This window comes from Miscanthus floridulus, chromosome 15, assembly GCF_019320115.1.
Source record: "Miscanthus floridulus cultivar M001 chromosome 15, ASM1932011v1, whole genome shotgun sequence".
Lineage (NCBI taxonomy): Eukaryota > Viridiplantae > Streptophyta > Magnoliopsida > Poales > Poaceae > Miscanthus > Miscanthus floridulus.
Window position 1 is genome coordinate 4,582,436 of NC_089594.1, and position 21,556 is coordinate 4,603,991.

Here is a 21,556-nt window from a genome sequence, read left to right on the forward strand (position 1 = left end):
CTCGTGCTCTGGGCTCTAATCTGGGTGAGTGTCTGAGTGTTGGCCGTGTCTATGGTGCTGTTGCCCATATAGTACCGCCCATGTGGCTTACCCGGTCCCAACCTCATGACGATGTCACCCTCGAGGTCAGCGGTGCTCGGATCAAATTCTGACCCATGGATCTCTCTCGCCATCGCCGTGTACTCGCTGAGGCGCCTGTGCACGCTCGGGTTGCTGTATGCCTCGGGCGGGTCCTCCGCGTTGTAGATGAGGTCGGGGTCCTTTGCCTTGCCCTTGTGTGCCAAGGCATATGCCTTGAACGAGGCGCACTCCTGGCCGGGGTGGAACCGCGTCTGCAGGAAGAAGCACAACAATAAGATATTATGCATTCAGAAGTTAGCATAGCAACAACTGAAATGAAATCCGCGTACATATCTGGCTGCATATTCCTTGAGGGTAGTGGGGCCTTGTTTGTGCGAGGAACCCTGCATCATCGCACGGCAACATGAGCGTACGGCGTGATATTGCTTGTACTCCTCACTCAACCACTTGTCCACAATGGCCTCCCAGCAGTTGTCCATCCCCACACACCAAGCAGGAGGCACCTGTACGTACATGAGCACATGACAAATCATAAATCAATTTCAGTGCAATTAATCGCAGACGATGTAATCTCATGTTTACCGTCAAGTATTGCTCCTTAGTCAGGGGCAGGTGCAGTGCCTACGCTCTGGTGACTCTGTGTCCTCTGCGGGCATGGTAAATTCTTCTGCACAGGAGCTTTGTCTCGTAGAAGAGGTCCTGCACTCGGTGAACACAGACTCTGTTCACCACGTCATCCGCGTCCTCCCTACGTACTCCCTCCGCCAAGGTGTAGTAATCCTACAAGCAAATACAGTCAGTAATATACAATTAATGTGATGTTATTATCAGCATAGTGCGATGAACACGTACCCACAGCTCTTTCATCACCCGGTCGGCCTTGCTGTTATAACACCTGCTAGCTCGATCAGTCTGATCGCTGGCGGCGTGCCAGTGAGACCACTTCATGGCGGGCTGCACAACACCATCGATCCTCACCATCCCAGGGGTATTTTGCCCTGCACAGAAGACCCAGGATCCCAGTTTACTCGGTGAGAAGTGACTCCCTGGGATCACCATTTCCCAATCCCTGCACAAAGTTATTGAGATTGAATATTAGTTTCTATTATAACTTAAAAACCTGTGAAGTAGTGTTAACATGCAAAAATTACTTACTTAGTTCCGGAGGGTCGAATCACTGGCCGTCTCTGTATGGGTAAGTCTGGGAGGCGCGACGACCCTCAGCAGCCAAACCAGTAGGCACCCCATTTTCCTCTGCCAGCAAGTCAGCATCCTCCTTCAGTGCTCAGCCCTGCTCGGCCTCATCCTCCCTCCGTGCCTCCTCCACCGCCTCCGCTATCTCCTCCCTAGGTCTCCTCCTCCTCCTCCTCCTCCGTGGCCGCTACTGAACTTCATCAGTCGTCGTCCTATGGAGGAGGTGTCGGCTCTCGACGCCCTTCGTCGTCGCCAGTCCTCCTCCTCCACCCTGGGCTCCTCCTCCACCCTGGGCTCCACCTCCCTAGGCACGTCCTCGTCGTCGTCCTCCTCCTCCTCCCTGGGCACGCCCTCCACCCTCAGTCTGTGCACGCCCTCCTCCTCCACCCTAGCTGGACCCATCGCCACTAGCCAGTAAGGTCATAACCGACCTAATCTTCCTGATTCCACCGCCCACCATCAATCACCTGCAACAAAAGGAATAAACTATCAGTATGCATATACAAAAGTAAATGTATCATACATGTATAAAAGACATGCAAAATAAGTAAATGTATCATACATGTATAAAAGAGATGCAAGATAAGTAAATGTATCATACATGTATAAAATTGCCATAAGTACTACAGATCTTACATGTACTAGAAATAATCATCAAGATCATCGATAGGTGGGCCAAAAATCTCATCATCGCTATTGTCGACGTAATTATGATCGTCTCTCAAAGTCTCATCACTAGCGACACTGCCTGAATGGTGTTGCTCAAGTAATAACAAGACCTTCGCGTTGTGAACCTCCTCTCCATCATCCCCGTCAACAATGATCGTATCATTGTCTACTTCCATTGCGAGATCTACATCTAAGACAATCTCAAAACTCCCTTCTAATCCTTCTTCTTGAAAGAACTCTCCGTCATATGTGTTTGCATCGATGTTATAATCATCATCGTTTGGGACGGGTACTTTACCATGTAGCTTGTACACAACATCATACGCCTTAAGACAGGTCTTTGGTTTGGCACGGGTATGAGAGATAATAAACTTGCGTGGCCTGTTGGGCCACAATGTACACGTCGTCTCCTAGCAAGACGGATGACTTTAGAACTTCGACTAACCCAAGCTCAGGGGTCTTTATCACTTCTTTGGGATCAAACCAATGGCATTTGAATATGATAGGACGAAGAGGTACACAACCAAGAAACTTGAGTTTGTATATTTCTTCAATTATTCCATAGTAGTCCAACCCATCTGTGCCTGGCGTGAAAACACCGGTATTTGTGGTTCTTCGATTCGGCCGACTCTGCTCGTGCCGAGTTAGTGTGAAAGCGATATCCATTGACATCGTACACAGAGAATGACTTGACCCTAAATTCAAATCCATTGGCAACTTGCCTCAACTCGGCACTCATAGACACGTCAGTTTTGGCCTGCTAGTTCAAGTAGGATGATTCATTATATATTTGTCAAGTTGAGAGTTAAGTACAAACAACAAATGAAATTGAACAGTACCTCCTCCTTGAACCAACAAATAAAAGTGGGATTTCGTTCTCCCGCGCCATGTCTTAGAAGGGTTTCAACTTCCGCTTCGGTGGGTTCCCTCCATGATGGACGATGGTAGAGGAGAACAAATTTGCTGTAATGGCCGTTAACAAGAGGGTTGGATGGGTGCATGCGAAATATTGACAAGAAAAGAAACAAGTTTGTGTAAAACTTACGCAATGTACGGGCCAACCTCTTCAAGGTTCCGCAACACATACAGCTGGATAGAGCGCCACTCTTCTAGGCTCAACATCTTCAAGGTAGGTTCACTTGCACTTCCGAGTTGCCCTCGGAAAAGGCTGAGGGTCGACTGATTGTCGGCAGCATTGTAATGAGGGGGTGGATTATGCACGTTAGGAAGGTTGTCGGCATAGTATCTTGTTGTGAAGTATGACACCTCCTCCACAATGGATGCCTCTGCACAGGAAGCTTCAATTTTGCATTTATTTTTGCATTTTGTTCTTAGAACCTTTAGGCATCGCTCAATTGGATAGAACCAACGGGCATGCACAGGGCCCCCCATTTTTGCCTCATATGATAGGTGCAAGAGCAAATGTTGCATCGGATTGAAGAAGCCGGGGGGAAAGATCTTCTCCAACTTGCAGAGCAACACCGGGGCCATTCTTTCCATTTCTTCAATCTCGGTCCAAGATATCTCCTTAGCACATAGCTTGCGGAAGAACATGCTCAACTCTGCCATCACTCGCTAGATGTGATCAGGGAAATAGCCACGAACCATCACCGGAAGAAGGCGCTCAATCCATATGTGGTAATCATGACTCTTGAGCCCTATGATTCGCATGGTACTTAAGTTCACACCCCTCCTCCAATTCGCTGCATACCCGTCAGGGAACATCAACGATTGGAACCATTGAAGAACTTCTTTCTTTTGGGCCCTCGTTAGGACGAAGTCAGCCTTAGGCTTCTTCCATGACTTCCCGCGTAAGGGAGGCAACATGTTTAGCTTTGGTCTATCACACAGCGTTGCTTGATCCAATCTAGCCTTGACATTGTCCTTTGACTTTTCCAGTCCATGATTGTGTGAAGGACCGCCTCGGCGAAATTCTTTTCAGTGTGCATTACATCAATGTTATGTGGAAGAAGGAGGTCCTTAAAGTAAGGAAGCTTCCACAAGCACGACTTGTGTGTCCAGGCATGCTCTTTTCCGTATCCCACGAAACCCCCCTTTTCATTGTCGACCACAAGACCATCTAACATCTCAAGAACCTGGGCACCTGTCATCATTTCCGGTGCAGAGTCTTCCACTGTGACACCTTTTCGAAAGTTCTTCTTGTCTCTCCTGAATGGGTGGTCAAGAGGGAGGAATTATCGATGTTTGTCAAACAAAGAAAACTTGCCCCCCTTCTCCAACCGAAAGAACTCCACAACTGACTTGCATATCGGGCATGGCATCTTCGTGTGAACACACCAGCTCACAATATAACCTATAAGTCTCAGGAAGTCATGCATGGAATAATGGTACCAAATATGCATTCTGAAGTTTGTCTTTGTGAATCGGTCGTATGTCACTACCCCTTTGTCCCATGCATGGACCAAATCGTCTATCAAAGGCTCCATGTACACACTCATATTAGCCCCCGGGTGTCCTGGAATTATAAGTGACAAGAAAATATTTTGCCATTGAAAGGCGACGCCAAGTGGGAGGTTGAGAGGGATGACGAATACTGGGCCAACATGTGTATGGTGAAGAACCCATTCCATAAGGATTGAACCCATCAGTTGCCAGTGCAATGCAGTACATTACGAGCCTCGTCAGCTTTGTCGGTATGCTTCCGATCGAAGCTTTTCCATGATTCACCATCGGACGGATGTATCATCTTGTCAGTGTATCAGCGTCCAAGTTTTGTGCCACGTCATCTGTTTTGCGGATTCCTCGCTCATGAAAAGCCGTTGGATCCTCGGTATGAAAGGAAGGTACCTCAGGATCTTTGCGCCGACTTTTGTTTGTGTCTTCTGACCATCACCAGATTCTAACTCAATGTACCTAGATGCCTTACACTTCGGACAGTACTTATTGTCAGCATGTTCTCCCCTGAATAAGATGCATCCGTTCGGACAAGCATGTATCTGCTCGTACGACATCTTGAGTGCACGAAGGATTTTATTTGACTCATACGTGTTCTTTGGCAGAATGTGATCATTCGGAAGTAGGGTGCCAACTACTGTCAACAGTTGATCGAAGGATTCTCTACTCCAGCTAAACTGGGACTTCACAGCCATTAGACGTGCAATGGCCCCCGGCTTCAGAATCAAACTCCTCGATCCGTTGTCTCACGACCTCTTCTCTCGCACGATGGCGTTCACCAGCATGGTCCACCGGGTATAGTTCTCTAACAAATCCATTTTGACAAGATCTCTTAGTCATCTCCTCATATGTTTCATTGCCTTGTTCTTACACTTCCTACAGGGACACCAGGCATGTCGCCGTCCGTTTGCAAATGCCTTCGTCATGAAATCATTGGCCTTCTCAATCCATTCATTTGTGTATTGACCCCTCTTCTGATAGCCCATGTACATCCACTGACGGTCATCCATCCTAACATATAGACGATATTGCAGTTTAGAGCAATAGAGTAGTAGTGCTAGAGAAAAACCATATGAGATGATAAAGAGACATTCATGTTTCTTGGTCGATTCACATAGAAGATGTTTGCTAGATTGGATGATGAGATTTTACCTAAGGTTGAAAGGCCGCTATGTCACTTGTAGATGGAGGAATACATGGAACCAATTTTTTTGTAGCCACAAACATCACTAGCAAGATTTATCGAAGATTGAGGTAGAGCATCAGCAGGTTTTGTAGCGTGTCTCAACCATATACCCGAGCACCAGCGCGCGCCTAGCAGCACAACCATGTGGCTAGCACACAAAGGGGCGCTAGGTTCTGTCGCAGCACTATAGGTCACATGGCATGACACTACCACAAACAAATCACCGATGACAAGCCCTAGTTACTAATGAATAGATTGTTCAAAGATTTTGGACAACAAGAGTGATATATTTAGCAAGTGGAATACATGTTGATGAGATATGTACATACTTGTTGATAGCATGAGAAACTTGGACCTGGATCATGTGGAAAAAAATTAACAAAAGATTATATAATTTCCATATATTTTGGACAGAAAGGCAACCAATATATAAACATGTATGCTTATGAAAATTATTATCGGTGTCGCAGCACTAAAGGGTAAAAACTGCCGCTTCTCCTTTGAGGAAATCGATCAGAAGACTGACGAGACGATCGCAGAGATCACGGCAAGCGCGACGCTGCCGCGGATCCCTAGCCTGAAGCTAGAAGCCGCTGCCGGCGGTGCTGTCGCTCGCCGGGTTAGCTGATGGCGTGACTGCAGGAGAAGAGTGACGACGGTTATGTATGTCATGAACACATACATCAGAAGCAAAGGCCTCTCACAACGACTAAAGCACTACAGAGAATTGCAGTGGGAAAAAGGAAGAAGGATCGGAATGACTGTTTATCCTCCCAGCCCAATTATCCAACCATGCTGAAAGGGAACTCATAGTCCGTGTGTCCTATTCACTTTCAGAAGAAAAAATGGCAAACCACCGGACTCGCTACATCCCCTATCTGACATGAATTCCACACGGGCGCGACGAGCACGCAAGCAATCCCCAAAGGTCCGTGGACTCCGAGCGCTCAGTCCGAGCAGCAGAAACGGCGGCCAGTGCAGGCAACGGGGGCCGTCCCGCACGGATCCATCCATTTCCATTCCATCGCATCACGGCGCCACCAGACGGAAGGGAGAGGTGGGCAACAGGGCAGGTACCTGGCATCGACGGGAGCAGGCAGGGGTCCCTTGTCGCCACCGGTGCGGCGGGAGCATGTACGGAAGGGGAGGCTGCAGTCAGGGGAGGGGAGAGAGTGCTCGCCGTCGCCGCTGCTGCTGGGGCCCTACCCCACCCCACCTCGCGGGAACGGGAGCGAAGGAGGGAGCACGGGGCGGCGTCGGCGGAGAGGATCGTCGTCCGGTGCGCCGGTGCCGCTTTCTCTCTCTCCGTCTCTCCGGTGGCGGCGGCTGTGGGGGACCGCCCGGTGGCGGCGGTGGTGGAGGGGAGGAGGCGGCCGCGGTGGTGGGGAGGCGTGTGCGGTGTGTGTGTGTGTCTGTGCACGATTTGAGGGAGAAACGGCTAAGTGTTGAATGCTTCTGTTTACCGAGTGCCTAGATGTACGGCACTCGGTAAACTCAAGCACCGCAGCACAATGACATGTGGGCCTGGTACATGTTTACCAAGTGCCCAGATCTACAGCACTCGGTAAACAGAAGCATGGCAGCCCACTGTGGCAGACAGGTGGGCCGTGGCTAACCTTTACCGAGTGTTTGAGGTCACACTCGGTAAAAGTATCCATTATTTCATGCAAAACAAAAAAGAAAAAATGCAATTAATCCTAAAATTCACCAAACTTTCACATGAACTATTTCATGTCATCTATTTACTATCTAAAAAATTCCAAGTTCAAATCATAATGTTGAATTTCACTCTTAATAGAAATCCTACTCGTCATTGTGAATGTTTAGCATCTCTTTGGGAGATGTACCGGTTCGGCAACGACGAATGTAAAAATACTTCCGAAACGTTATGAAAATTTTTCTATAACATAGATGTATGCTTCAATGTTAATTCTTCCAATCTCGTGATTTATCGAGTTCGATTTTAATTATTACAATTAAATTTACACGATATGTACCTAATTTTCATAAAGAATGAAAATTTTGTGAAATATAGTAAATAAATCGAAATAAACACCATATTTTGGAATGGAGTACTAAATATCATATGTGGATAGAGGAAAAAGAATGAAGGGAAAAACAAGAAATTTGGTTGAATTTTACCGAGTGTTGCGCCAATACACTCGGTAAAAGATAGTGTTTACCGAGTGTTGTGCACTGACACTCGGTAAACATTTTCGGTCTTTTTTTATTTGCTATGAGCTGCTTGATGGGCGGAGCTGTTGTTACCGTGATGTTTGCCGGGTGTATGCTCATAACACTCGGTAAACATGTCATGCCGTGACGCCGTTTGGCGCACGGTTGCTATCCTAGGTGACGTGGCACCTCAATACCGAGTGGCTGTTTTTACCGAGTGCGCCCCTTCGGTAAACTTGTAGTTTTACCGAGTGTCTGAAGTTACCGAGTGTGCTGACTCGGTAAAGCGGTCGACTACGGGGTGTTTATGTTTTCCGAGTGTTGGCACTCGGTAAGTACTATTTTCCGAGTGCCCCGACTTTTGACACTCGGTAATTGTCGGGGCACTCGGTAACTACACAGTCTCCGGTAGTGAGTGGCCTAAACCGGTAGCAATATCCCAACCAGAACTGTAGGTTGGTGGCCTAAACCGGAAGCAATATCCCAACTAGAACACAGTCGGTTAGTGGATGTAATTAACCGGGACATTGTCGGGTTATGCCTCCACTCGTAACAGTGATAGGTGTCTTAAGTGTTGGGTCTGTCGAATCCACAATCATGAATCAGGATCCTAGCCTAACGAGCCATTAGTGAAGATGGATCACTGTCGGCTCCATCATACCCAACAGGTCACGTGCCGTTAGGCCGGGATTGCCTGTTCTGTAGCAGTGAACCACTCATTTAGCGTTTAGCATTCGCAGAGAAACACTTCCTACGGACGTAGTGATGATATAAAAACCAATATTGTTGTGTATATAATGTCACTGCTAAACTAGAGGTACAGGCTCAACAGACTATCATTATTGGTATTATTATTAGACTACGAATGAACACACACACGACCGACTGCAATAGAAGCAAGCAGCATGCACACTAGCTAGACCAGAGCAACATAGGCAATGGATATGGAAATAAACAACAAATAAATCAATATGGCTGACGGTGAAACATTCTGGCTTCCGGATCCCAATCCCACCCAGGCATCGTACCTTTCTTGCCCTGGTATTCTTGTTCCCGCTTTTGGTCGTCCAGATCGTCGTCCCCTTGTTCTTTGTCTGGCATCTGAAGCTTGTCTGCCAAGGTCTTGGCCCCCTGGAGCGAGATGAGGAGCCAGACATAGGAGAGGAACTCCCCGCCTTCTCCCAAGCTCTTGGCGTGCAGGTAGCCCCTGCACATGCTGGCGGAGTAGCAGAGCATGCCTACCCACACACGGTGCATCAAATACCAACGGTCATCGGGGTCCACCATGCGCAGAAGCTCCTCCGCGAGCTTGCAAGCATCGTCGATGATGGTGTACGCCTCGTTATCTTTGAGGCTGGCTGCTTCTTTCCTGATCTTGCCTAGGAGGATGTCGTCGGAGAGTGGTTGCTTTTGCTGCTTCTCCTTGTCCGTCGTGTCTTTGGTGGCTGGGTGATGATGCGCTGCATCTGTTTGGTGGCTTCAGTGAACAGATGCTGCCTGCTGCCGGTCATCAGCATGTCGGGTCTAAACACAAGCAGGTAGGCCATGTAGTTGGATATTGCCTCTGTGCACACCTCACGAAGCACCTCACTATGCAGAGGCCTGCACCTGAAGTGCCTCGGAGGCTTGCTGCGGAAGCACAGGTCGGTGGCGATGTGCCAGATGAGGACGCTCGCGTCGAATGGCGTGTCATGAAGGCTTCGCCGTATCACCACGTTCTGCACCATCGTCTTCCCTGTCCCCGAAGAAACATCAGTGTTGAGCAGCCTGTCCATTTGATCCTTTGTCCAGTAGTCCGTCTTGGTGAAGCTCCGGTAACTAGAGAGGTCGACGTTTTTCTTTTTGAAAACCCTCACCAGTTGAAGAGTGATAGCATGCCGAGACCGGGAGGTACAGGTTACTAGTATGATCTGTGCCTGCTTCGGCTTCCTTAAGATAATAACCATAGCGCCTGGCACAGTTGAGCAGAGACCCGGCCACCGGCCGTCTCGCCGTCCGGAGAACCGAGTCGACGAGGTTCAGCCCTGGAATGTTCTCGCACAAGGCTGCGAGTTTTGTTCCGGACATGAGCTTGTACATGAGGTCACTGATGAGCAGCCCAAAGACATCCAGCACCGCGGTGAAGCATAGGAGGGTGTACGTGATCTTCACGTCGGTGGCGCCGTACCCACGCTTGCGGCTCGCCGCGAAGAGCATGATGGCGGCGATGTACAGCGACGGGACCAGCATCACGTGGCAGGCCAGGTACGCCGGCGTGAAGATCACGTTGGCTCTGGTGTATATGATCCCGAACGCCTGACGAAGCATGCGCTTGAGCCTGACATGTTTGTCTAGGTCGAGAGGCTCCAGGATCGTCTTCTCGCGATCACCACCACCCTTCTTCCTCCGTGCTTGCAGGGTGACCTCGGCAGCGAACAGCGACAGGTCCGACATGATCATCTGGACCTGGTCGCTCTGCGACAGGATCGGCGCGTCGCCTTCCGGCAGCTTTTTCCAGCACTTGTACCTGTCGCTGAGCTCGGTGAAGCACCAGTCCCACCCTGTGGGGCTCTCCCTCTTCCCTTTCATCACGGACCACATGGCCACCAGCCGCTTGATGCTGGCCCTCCGCAGAGCCCACGGCTTCTCGATGAAGCTGATGATGCCGATGACGAACAGCAGGATCGCCGACAGCAGCAGCTTCCTGTCGCTCGAGTCCGGCGCCGACTTGTAGAAGGAGTACACGGCGACCGTGACCTGGTTGACCATGGTCACCGTGTGCCGTGTCCACAGCTAGCTCGTTGTCCTCGACGGTGTAGGCGGTGATCTCCTCCCGCCCGTCGAGGTAGACGAGGAGGAGACACTACTGGAAACCGGCACTTTGCCGAGTGCCTGCGGCAAAGCCTGAAATACACTCGGCAAAGGCTTTGCCGAGTGCCGCACTCGGCAAAGGACACTCAGCAAAAAATTAATCGGCAAAGAAGTCTTTGCCGAGTGCTTTTTGTCGGGCACTCGACAAAGCCTTTGCCGAGTGCCGAAAAAGCACTCGGCAAAGATTTACACTCGGCAAAATGAAAATGCGAAAAAAACCCAAAAATAATAGCAAAAAATTTTTTTTTGGGAGGCCACCACCGGCCAGCGCCCGTCCATCTAGCGCCACCGGCCATCAAAGTCGTTGCATTTTTTGCGCAAAGTTCGCGGCTAACGCGGCCGGCAGGATTCGAACTCACGATCTCTCCCTCGCGTGTCTGCTGCTCTTCCACTGCACTACACTGTCACTTGTGTCTAGATTCCGTTATCTATCCTCATATATTATATTAAACCGAGAGTAAATTGCTTGTTTGAGGCCCTAAACGAATTCACATCAAAACGTGGTCAACTACAATGTTTCATAACTTTTCGAGATCTACTATTTTTATTTAGGAAGTTTTTCCATCCGGGGTCGTTTTAAAAATTCGAATTTTAAATTTGAGAGATTCAAACGTAGTTTTGCATGATAAGATGATTTCAAATCAAAACATTGTCAGCTACATAGTTTCATAACTTTTGGAGATCTACAATTTTCATTTAGGAAGTTTTTTCATCCGAGGTCTTTTGAAAAATTCAAATTTTAAAATTTTCAAATTCAAACGTCGTTTTTGCATGACAAGATGATTTCAAATCAAAATGTTGCCAACTACAAAATTTCATAACGTCTCAAGATCTACAAAGTTTATTTTGGTCATTTGTTCATCCGACATAATAGTAGTAACATTATTCATAAATCTTATATATCTCTCTTCTACTTTCATGAAACTAATATGAGACATATGAGAGAGATGTAGATTTTATGAACAACGTTATTGTCGCTTTGTCAAATGAAGAAATGACCAAAATAAACTTTGTAGATCTTGAGAAGTTATACAAATTTGTAGTTGAATTTTTTTTATTTAAATTCATTTAGGGCCTCAAAAATTGCTTTGAAAAAATAATTTGCCGAGGGCCAAAAAAAATGGCACTCGGCAAAATGCCTCTTTGCCGAGTGCTAAAAAAAGGCACTCGGCAAAGACGCATTTTGCCGAGTGCCAAAAAATGGCACTCGGCAAAATACATCTTTACCGAGTGCCAGAAAAAAGGCACTCGGCAAAGACGCATTTTGCCGAGTGCCAAAAAATGGCACTCAGCAAATTACATCTTTGCCGAGTGCCGAAAAAAAACACTCGGCAAAGCCATCTTTGTCGAGTGCCGAAAAAAGCACTCGGCAAAGCCGTCTTTGCCGAGTGTCCAATAAAATGCACTCGGCAAAACTTCCGGCACTCGGCAAAGTGCCGGTTTCCGGTAGTGAGAGGCGCCCACAGGACCTCCAGGGAGCTCCCTTTGTTCCCGTAGTCACAGCAGCTGCAGCTGCTGATGCTGCTGGTCGCCTTGGAATGGCGATTGAAGAGGGTGGCGACCGCGTAGATCGCCAGAGCATCGGCACTCACGTACGCCGCCCAGATGGAGCATGTGAACAAGCGAGGGATGGTGGCGGCGGTGGTGGAGGGGAGGAGGCGGCCGCGGCGGTGGGGAGGCATGTGCGGTGTGTGTGTGTGTGTCTGTGCACGATTTGAGGGAGAAACAGCTAAGTGTTGAATGCTTCTGTTTACCGAGTGCCTAGATGTACGGCACTCGGTAAACTCAAGCACCGCAGCCCAATGACATGTGGGCCTGGTACATGTTTACCAAGTGCCCAGATCTACAGCACTCGGTAAACAGAAGCATGGCAGCCCACTGTGGCAGACAGGTGGGCCGTGGCTAACCTTTACCGAGTGTTTGAGGTCACACTCGGTAAAAGTATCCATTATTTCATGCAAAACAAAAAAGAAAAAATGCAATTTAATCCTAAAATTCACCAAACTTTCACATGAACTATTTCATGTCATCTATTTACTATCTAAAAAATTCCAAGTTCAAATCATAATGTTGAATTTCACTCTTAATAGAAATCCTACTCGTCATTGTGAATGTTTAGCGTCTCTTTGGGAGATGTACCGGTTCGGCAACGACGAATGTAAAAATACTTCCGAAACGTTATGAAAATTTTTCTATAACATAGATGTATGCTTCAATGTTAATTCTTCCAATCTCGTGATTTATCGAGTTCGATTTTAATTATTACAATTAAATTTACACGATATGTACCTAATTTTCATAAAGAATGAAAATTTTGTGAAATATAGTAAATAAATCAAAATAAACACCATATTTTGGAATGGAGTACTAAATATCATATGTGGATAGAGGAAAAAGAATGAAGGGAAAAACAAGAAATTTGGTTGAATTTTACCGAGTGTTGCGCCAATACACTCGGTAAAAGATAGTGTTTACCGAGTGTTGTGCACTGACACTCGGTAAACATTTTCGGTCTTTTTTTATTTGCTATGAGTGCTTGATGGGCGGAGCTGTTGTTACCGTGATGTTTGCCGGGTGTATGCTCATAACACTCGGTAAACATGTCATGCCGTGACGCCGTTTGGCGCACGGTTGCTATCCTAGGTGACGTGGCACCTCAATACCGAGTGGCTGTTTTTACCGAGTGCGCCCCTTCGGTAAACTTGTAGTTTTACCGAGTGTCTGAAGTTACCGAGTGTGCTGACTCGGTAAAGCGGTCGACTACGGGGTGTTTATGTTTTCCGAGTGTTGGCACTCGGTAAGTACTGTTTTCCGAGTGCCCCGACTTTTGACACTCGGTAATTGTCGGGGCACTCGGTAACTACACAGTCTCCGGTAGTGAGTGGCCTAAACCGGTAGCAATATCCCAACCAGAACTGTAGGTTGGTGGCCTAAACCGGAAGCAATATCCCAACTAGAACACAGTCGGTTGGTGGATGTAATTAACCGGGACATTGTCGGGTTATGCCTCCACTCGTAACAGTGATAGGTGTCTTAAGTGTTGGGTCTGTCGAATCCACAATCATGAATCGGATCCTAGCCTAACGAGCCATTAGTGAAGATGGATCACTGTCGGCTCCATCATACCCAACAGGTCACGTGCCGTTAGGCCGGGATTGCCTGTTCTGTAGCAGTGAACCACTCATTTAGCGTTTAGCATTCGCAGAGAAACACTTCCTACGGACGTAGTGATGATATAAAAACCAATATTGTTGTGTATATAATGTCACTGCTAAACTAGAGGTACAGGCTCAACAGACTATCATTATTGGTATTATTATTAGACTACGAATGAACACACACACGACCGACTGCAATAGAAGCAAGCAGCATGCACACTAGCTAGACCAGAGCAACATAGCAATGGATATGGAAATAAACAACAAATAAATCAATATGGCTGACGGTGAAACATTCTGGCTTCCGGATCCCAATCCCACCCAGGCATCGTACCTTTCTTGCCCTGGTATTCTTGTTCCCGCTTTTGGTCGTCCAGATCGTCGTCCCCTTGTTCTTTGTCTGGCATCTGAAGCTTGTCTGCCAAGGTCTTGGCCCCCTGGAGCGAGATGAGGAGCCAGACATAGGAGAGGAACTCCCCGCCTTCTCCCAAGCTCTTGGCGTGCAGGTAGCCCCTGCACATGCTGGCGGAGTAGCAGAGCATGCCTACCCACACACGGTGCATCAAATACCAACGGTCATCGGGGTCCACCATGCGCAGAAGCTCCTCCGCGAGCTTGCAAGCATCGTCGATGATGGTGTACGCCTCGTTATCTTTGAGGCTGGCTGCTTCTTTCCTGATCTTGCCTAGGAGGATGTCGTCGGAGAGTGGTTGCTTTTGCTGCTTCTCCTTGTCCGTCGTGTCTTTGGTGGCTGGGTGATGATGCGCTGCATCTGTTTGGTGGCTTCAGTGAACAGATGCTGCCTGCTGCCGGTCATCAGCATGTCGGGTCTAAACACAAGCAGGTAGGCCATGTAGTTGGATATTGCCTCTGTGCACACCTCACGAAGCACCTCACTATGCAGAGGCCTGCACCTGAAGTGCCTCGGAGGCTTGCTGCGGAAGCACAGGTCGGTGGCGATGTGCCAGATGAGGACGCTCGCGTCGAATGGCGTGTCATGAAGGCTTCGCCGTATCACCACGTTCTGCACCATCGTCTTCCCTGTCCCCGAAGAAACATCAGTGTTGAGCAGCCTGTCCATTTGATCCTTTGTCCAGTAGTCCGTCTTGGTGAAGCTCCGGTAACTAGAGAGGTCGACGTTTTTCTTTTTGAAAACCCTCACCAGTTGAAGAGTGATAGCATGCGAGACCGGGAGGTACAGGTTACTAGTATGATCTGTGCCTGCTTCGGCTTCCTTAAGATAATAACCATAGCGCCTGGCACAGTTGAGCAGAGACCCGGCCACCGGCCGTCTCGCCGTCCGGAGAACCGAGTCGACGAGGTTCAGCCCTGGAATGTTCTCGCACAAGGCTGCGAGTTTTGTTCCGGACATGAGCTTGTACATGAGGTCACTGATGAGCAGCCCAAAGACATCCAGCACCGCGGTGAAGCATAGGAGGGTGTACGTGATCTTCACGTCGGTGGCGCCGTACCCACGCTTGCGGCTCGCCGCGAAGAGCATGATGGCGGCGATGTACAGCGACGGGACCAGCATCACGTGGCAGGCCAGGTACGCCGGCGTGAAGATCACGTTGGCTCTGGTGTATATGATCCCGAACGCCTGACGAAGCATGCGCTTGAGCCTGACATGTTTGTCTAGGTCGAGAGGCTCCAGGATCGTCTTCTCGCGATCACCACCACCCTTCTTCCTCCGTGCTTGCAGGGTGACCTCGGCAGCGAACAGCGACAGGTCCGACATGATCATCTGGACCTGGTCGCTCTGCGACAGGATCGGCGCGTCGCCTTCCGGCAGCTTTTTCCAGCACTTGTACCTGTCGCTGAGCTCGGTGAAGCACCAGTCCCACCCTGTGGGGCTCTCCCTCTTCCCTTTCATCACGGACCACATGGCCACCAGCCGCTTGATGCTGGCCCTCCGCAGAGCCCACGGCTTCTCGATGAAGCTGATGATGCCGATGACGAACAGCAGGATCGCCGACAGCAGCAGCTTCCTGTCGCTCGAGTCCGGCGCCGACTTGTAGAAGGAGTACACGGCGACCGTGACCTGGTTGACCATGGTCACCGTGTGCCGTGTCCACAGCTAGCTCGTTGTCCTCGACGGTGTAGGCGGTGATCTCCTCCCGCCCGTCGAGGTAGACGAGGAGGAGACACTACTGGAAACCGGCACTTTGCCGAGTGCCTGCGGCAAAGCCTGAAATACACTCGGCAAAGGCTTTGCCGAGTGCCGCACTCGGCAAAGGACACTCAGCAAAAAATTAATCGGCAAAGAAGTCTTTGCCGAGTGCTTTTTGTCGGGCACTCGACAAAGCCTTTGCCGAGTGCCGAAAAAGCACTCGGCAAAGATTTACACTCGGCAAAATGAAAATGCGAAAAAAACCCAAAAATAATAGCAAAAAATTTTTTTTGGGAGGCCACCACCGGCCAGCGCCCGTCCATCTAGCGCCACCGGCCATCAAAGTCGTTGCATTTTTTGCGCAAAGTTCGCGGCTAACGCGGCCGGCAGGATTCGAACTCACGATCTCTCCCTCGCGTGTCTGCTGCTCTTCCACTGCACTACACTGTCACTTGTGTCTAGATTCCGTTATCTATCCTCATATATTATATTAAACCGAGAGTAAATTGCTTGTTTGAGGCCCTAAACGAATTCACATCAAAACGTGGTCAACTACAATGTTTCATAACTTTTCGAGATCTACTATTTTTATTTAGGAAGTTTTTCCATCCGGGGTCGTTTTAAAAATTCGAATTTTAAATTTGAGAGATTCAAACGTAGTTTTGCATGATAAGATGATTTCAAATCAAAACATTGTCAGCTACATAGTTTCATAACTTTTGGAGATCTACAATTTTCATTTAGGAAGTTTTTTCATCCGAGGTCTTTTGAAAAATTCAAATTTTCAAATTTTCAAATTCAAACGTCGTTTTTGCATGACAAGATGATTTCAAATCAAAATGTTGCCAACTACAAAATTTCATAACGTCTCAAGATCTACAAAGTTTATTTTGGTCATTTGTTCATCCGACATAATAGTAGTAACATTATTCATAAATCTTATATATCTCTCTTCTACTTTCATGAAACTAATATGAGACATATGAGAGAGATGTAGATTTTATGAACAACGTTATTGTCACTTTGTCAAATGAAGAAATGACCAAAATAAACTTTGTAGATCTTGAGAAGTTATACAAATTTGTAGTTGAATTTTTTTTTATTTAAATTCATTTAGGGCCTCAAAAATTGCTTTGAAAAAATAATTTGCCGAGGGCAAAAAAAAAATGGCACTCGGCAAAATGCCTCTTTGCCGAGTGCTAAAAAAAGGCACTCGGCAAAGACGCATTTTGCCGAGTGCCAAAAAATGGCACTCGGCAAAATACATCTTTACCGAGTGCCAGAAAAAAGGCACTCGGCAAAGACGCATTTTGCCGAGTGCCAAAAAATAGCACTCAGCAAATTACATCTTTGCCGAGTGCCGAAAAAAAAACACTCAAGCAAAGCCATCTTTGTCGAGTGCCGGAAAAAAGCACTCGGCAAAGCCGTCTTTGCCGAGTGTCCAATAAAATGCACTCGGCAAAACTTCCGGCACTCGGCAAAGTGCCGGTTTCCGGTAGTGAGAGGCGCCCACAGGACCTCCAGGGAGCTCCCTTTGTTCCCGTAGTCACAGCAGCTGCAGCTGCTGATGCTGCTGGTCGCCTTGGAATGGCGATTGAAGAGGGTGGCGAGCGCGTAGATCGCCAGAGCATCGGCGCTCACGTACGCCGCCCAGATGGAGCATGTGAACAAGCGAGGGATGCTGTAGTTGCGCAAGGGGGCTGCCAGCAGGAGGAACCACTGCAGGCCCAGGCTGCCGATGACGAGGATGCGCAGCTGCCACTCGTCCCACCATTGCACTGCTCTCAAGATGTCAACCATGTCACTGGGACGATCTCCCCATGTAGCAGCTTAATTAGCTCTTAATTGATGTAATGATGTATCTATATATGTCTATTTTTGGGAGTGTCACTACCACCACTCAAGTCTCTCTTTTTTTTGGTGTTTGTGTGTCACTGCCCTGATGTTAGACCTATCACAACTGCAGACGCCCTCTTTGCCGAGTGCTGGGGGCACTCGGCCAAGCTAGCCAAGCACTCGGCAAAGGCTTTGCCGAGTGCCGCACTCGGCAAAGGTCTCTCGGCAAAGATCTTATCGGCAAAAATTTCTTTGCCGAGTGCCAAAAATCGACACTCGGCAAAGCCTTTGCCGAGTGCCCGACACTCGGCAAGGTTGGAACCGAAAAAAACCAAAAAAATAGGAATTTTTACCAAAAAAAAATGGAAAATTTGTTTTAACGCTGCGCACAAACCTCCTCTACCACTACACCACACTGTCACTTGTGTCTGGATTCCGTTTTAGTTCCTAATATATTATACTAAACTGAGTGTAAATTGTTTGTTTGAGGCCCTAAACGAATTCAAATAAAAAAGTTGTGAACTACAAAGTTTCATAACTTTTCGAGATCTACACTTTTAGTTTAGGAAGTTTTTCCATTCGAGGTCAGTTTACAAAATTTGAATTTTAAAATTTGGAAATTCAAACGTAGTTTTGCAATGACAAGATGTTTTCAAATCAAAAAGTTGCCAACTACAATGTTTCATAACTTTTGGAGATCTACAATTTTTATTTAGGAAGTTTTTCCATCCGAGGTCTTTTAAAAAATTCAAATTTTAAAATTTTCAAATTCAAACGTCGTTTTTGCATGACAAAATGATTTCAAATCAAAATGTTGCCAACTACAAAATTTCATAACTTCTGCAAGATCTACAAAGTTTATTTTGGTCATTTGTTCATCCGACATAGTGGTAATAACATTGTTCACAAATCATATATATCTCTCTTCTACTTTCATGAAACTAATGAGACATATATATTTTATGAACAACGTTATTGTCGCTTTGTCAAACGAAGAAATGACCAAAATAAACTTTGTAGATCTTAAGAAGTTATACAACTTTGTAGTTGAAAAGTTTTTCATTTGAATTCATTTAGGGCCTCAAAAATTGATTCGAAAAACTGATTTGCCGAGGGCCAAAAAAATGCACACGGCAAAATGCCTCTTTGCCGAGTGCCAAAACATAGGCACTCGGCAAAATATGGCTTTGCCGAGTGCCAGAAAAAAGGCACTCGGCAAACTTAAAGTAAATTGCTTGTTTGAGGCCATAAATGAATTCAAATAAAAAAGTGGTCAACTACAAAGTTTCATAACTTTTTGAGATCTACAATTTTCATTTAGTAAGTTTTTCCATCCGAGGTCGTTTGAAAAATTTGAATTTTAAATCTGAGAGATTCAAACGTAGTTTTGCATGATAAGATGATTTCAAATCAAAAAGTTGTCAACTACATAGTTTCATAACTTTTGGAGATCTACAATTTTCATTTAGGAAGTTTTTCCATCCGAGGTCATTTGAAAAATTCAAATTTTAAAATTTTAAAATTCAAACGTCGTTTTTGCATGACAAGATGATTTCAAATCAAAATGTTGCCAACTACAAAATTTCATAACTTATCAAGATCTACAAAGTTTATTTTGGTCATTTGTTCATCCGACATAGTGGTAGTAACATTGTTCACAAATCTTATATATCTGTCTTCTACTTTCATGAAACTAATATGAGAGATGTAGATTTTATGAACAACGTTATTGTCGCTTTATTAAATGAAGAAATGACCAAAATAAACTTTGTAGATCTTGAGAAGTTATACAACTTTGTAGTTGAAAAGTTTTTCATTTGAATTCATTTAGGGCCTCAAAAATTGCTTCGAAAAAACTGATTTGCCGAGGGCCAAAAAAAATGCACACGGCAAAAAGCCTGTTTGCCGAGTGCCAAAACAAAGGCACTCGGCAAAATACATCTTTGCCGAGTGCCAGAAAAAACACTCGGCAAAGACGTATTTTGCCGTGTGCCAAAAAATAGCACTCGGCAAAATACATCTTTGCCGAGTGCCAGAAAAAAAACACTCGGCAAAGACGTATTTTGCCGTGTGTTTTTGTTTGCCGAGTGTATTTTATTTGGCACTCGGCAAACACAGGTCTTTGCCGAGTGCCCGATAAAATACACTCGGCAAAGACTCCGGCACTCGGCAAATCGCCGGTTTCCCGTAGTGTATACCGATCAGTAGTGTTTATAATGCATGCGTGTTGGGTGTTGCCTTACAATGCAATCATGTGTGCCTTCCATTGAACAGTGTGGAATAAACATTTAAATATCCCTACTTTTATTTCTATTATTAGTATCACACGCTTTGTCAAAAGCAAAAGAAAAAAGGAAAAGAAGAAGAGAGAAAAGTCATCACACTCTCTTCTTGCTACTAGAACTTTGCTTCTATGTATATGTTGCTTCGATCTTGCTGCCCGGACCTCTGTTGTCCGTGGCAATATTCCAAAGTGCTAACGTATTAGAGAAGAAATATACCTGCTTTGTTGTCAGTTATTCCTGTCTCTGAACTTTCCCGCCTTGGATAACATTCTGCTTTAATACCCAGTAAGTACTAGCTAGGTGACCAATACCGATTATTGCAGTGCTTGGAAAAAGTTTGCCCAGAAACACCATTATGGTCATTGGAAAGTGCCTCTGGATATAGTCCAATACCCAGTAAATACTAGCTAGGTGACCGCATCTTTATTTAGTTCAGTTCATTATTACCATGCTTCATTGATTGATGATGAATCTTTTTCTCGTAAAGTGGTGTCTGCGGTAGGGTTCGGGAAACAACTTTTGTGGATATTACGTCTGTGAGTTCTTCATGGAATACTCAAGGAGAGCTCCAGAAGAGATCCTCAAAGTATATACACAATTTATTACCATTGTATTGATATATATAATCATATATATATTCATACTTTCCTTTCATTCGAATTGAAGGTTGAATAGAGGAAGCAAAAGGTTCTACGATGTGACCAGATCAAAACAATTCAAGAGGCATTGTCAGGATTTCTTATGGATTGGGTCATAGATCCCAAAGGCGCGTACTACTATGACCCTAAAGAATTATTACCTAGTAGCCATACGACTGAAGATTCGGGTTGAATGACATCCCAAGGACATGAGTATAAGGTTTTTGTGACTTTATTATGTACATATTCCATGCACGTACAACCTCTTGAAATATTTGTATATATAGTTTCATACATTTTAGTGTGTTATTTATGTATACTGCTCGAATGGAACCTTGCACGTACGTATTTATGGACGTATATTAACAGCATAGAATTCGTATATGAAAAGCTAATCGAAACAAAAAAAGAATTGAATTAAAAAGAAACCATAAAATGAAAAGGAAAGAAATGGAAAAAAATGAACCTTTAGTCCCGGTTGAAAACACCAACCGGGACTAAACGTGTCATCCCTGGGGCAAGGTCTTGGGGACCATTTAGTCCCGGTTGGTAATAGCAACCAGGGCTAAAGGTCCACTTTCAGTCCCGGTTCCCAGAACGGGACTAAAAGGGGGGGGCCTTTAGTTCCAGATTCACAATCCCAGTTGAGAAACCGGGACTAAAGGGGTTTTCCAACCGTGCTCAGTCCTGCACTAGTGGGTGGTAAGAGATGGATCCAAGGGTCCTTAACATTGTCGAGTCAACCCAAAACCCTACAATGATACCATTGTGACGCTGCTGAATCAAGCCACAACATGGTATTAGCATGTCAATGCCAGCTAGTGGTCTAAACCGGTAGCAATATCCCAACTAGAACTGTAGGTTGGTGGCCTAAACCGGAAGCAATATCCCAACTAGAACACAGTCGGTTGGTGTATGTAATTAACCGGGACATTGTCGGGTTATGCCTCCACTCGTAA

The 21,556-nt window shown here is 46.4% G+C and overlaps 2 pseudogenes; both read right to left on the minus strand.

Annotated features, from left to right (window-relative positions):
- Positions 1 to 8,399: 8,399 nt before the first annotated feature.
- LOC136506862 (uncharacterized) lies at positions 8,400 to 12,252 on the minus strand (annotated as a pseudogene).
- A 1,462-nt stretch (positions 12,253 to 13,714) lies between these two features.
- On the minus strand, positions 13,715 to 17,638 carry LOC136506863 (uncharacterized; annotated as a pseudogene).
- Positions 17,639 to 21,556: the final 3,918 nt, after the last annotated feature.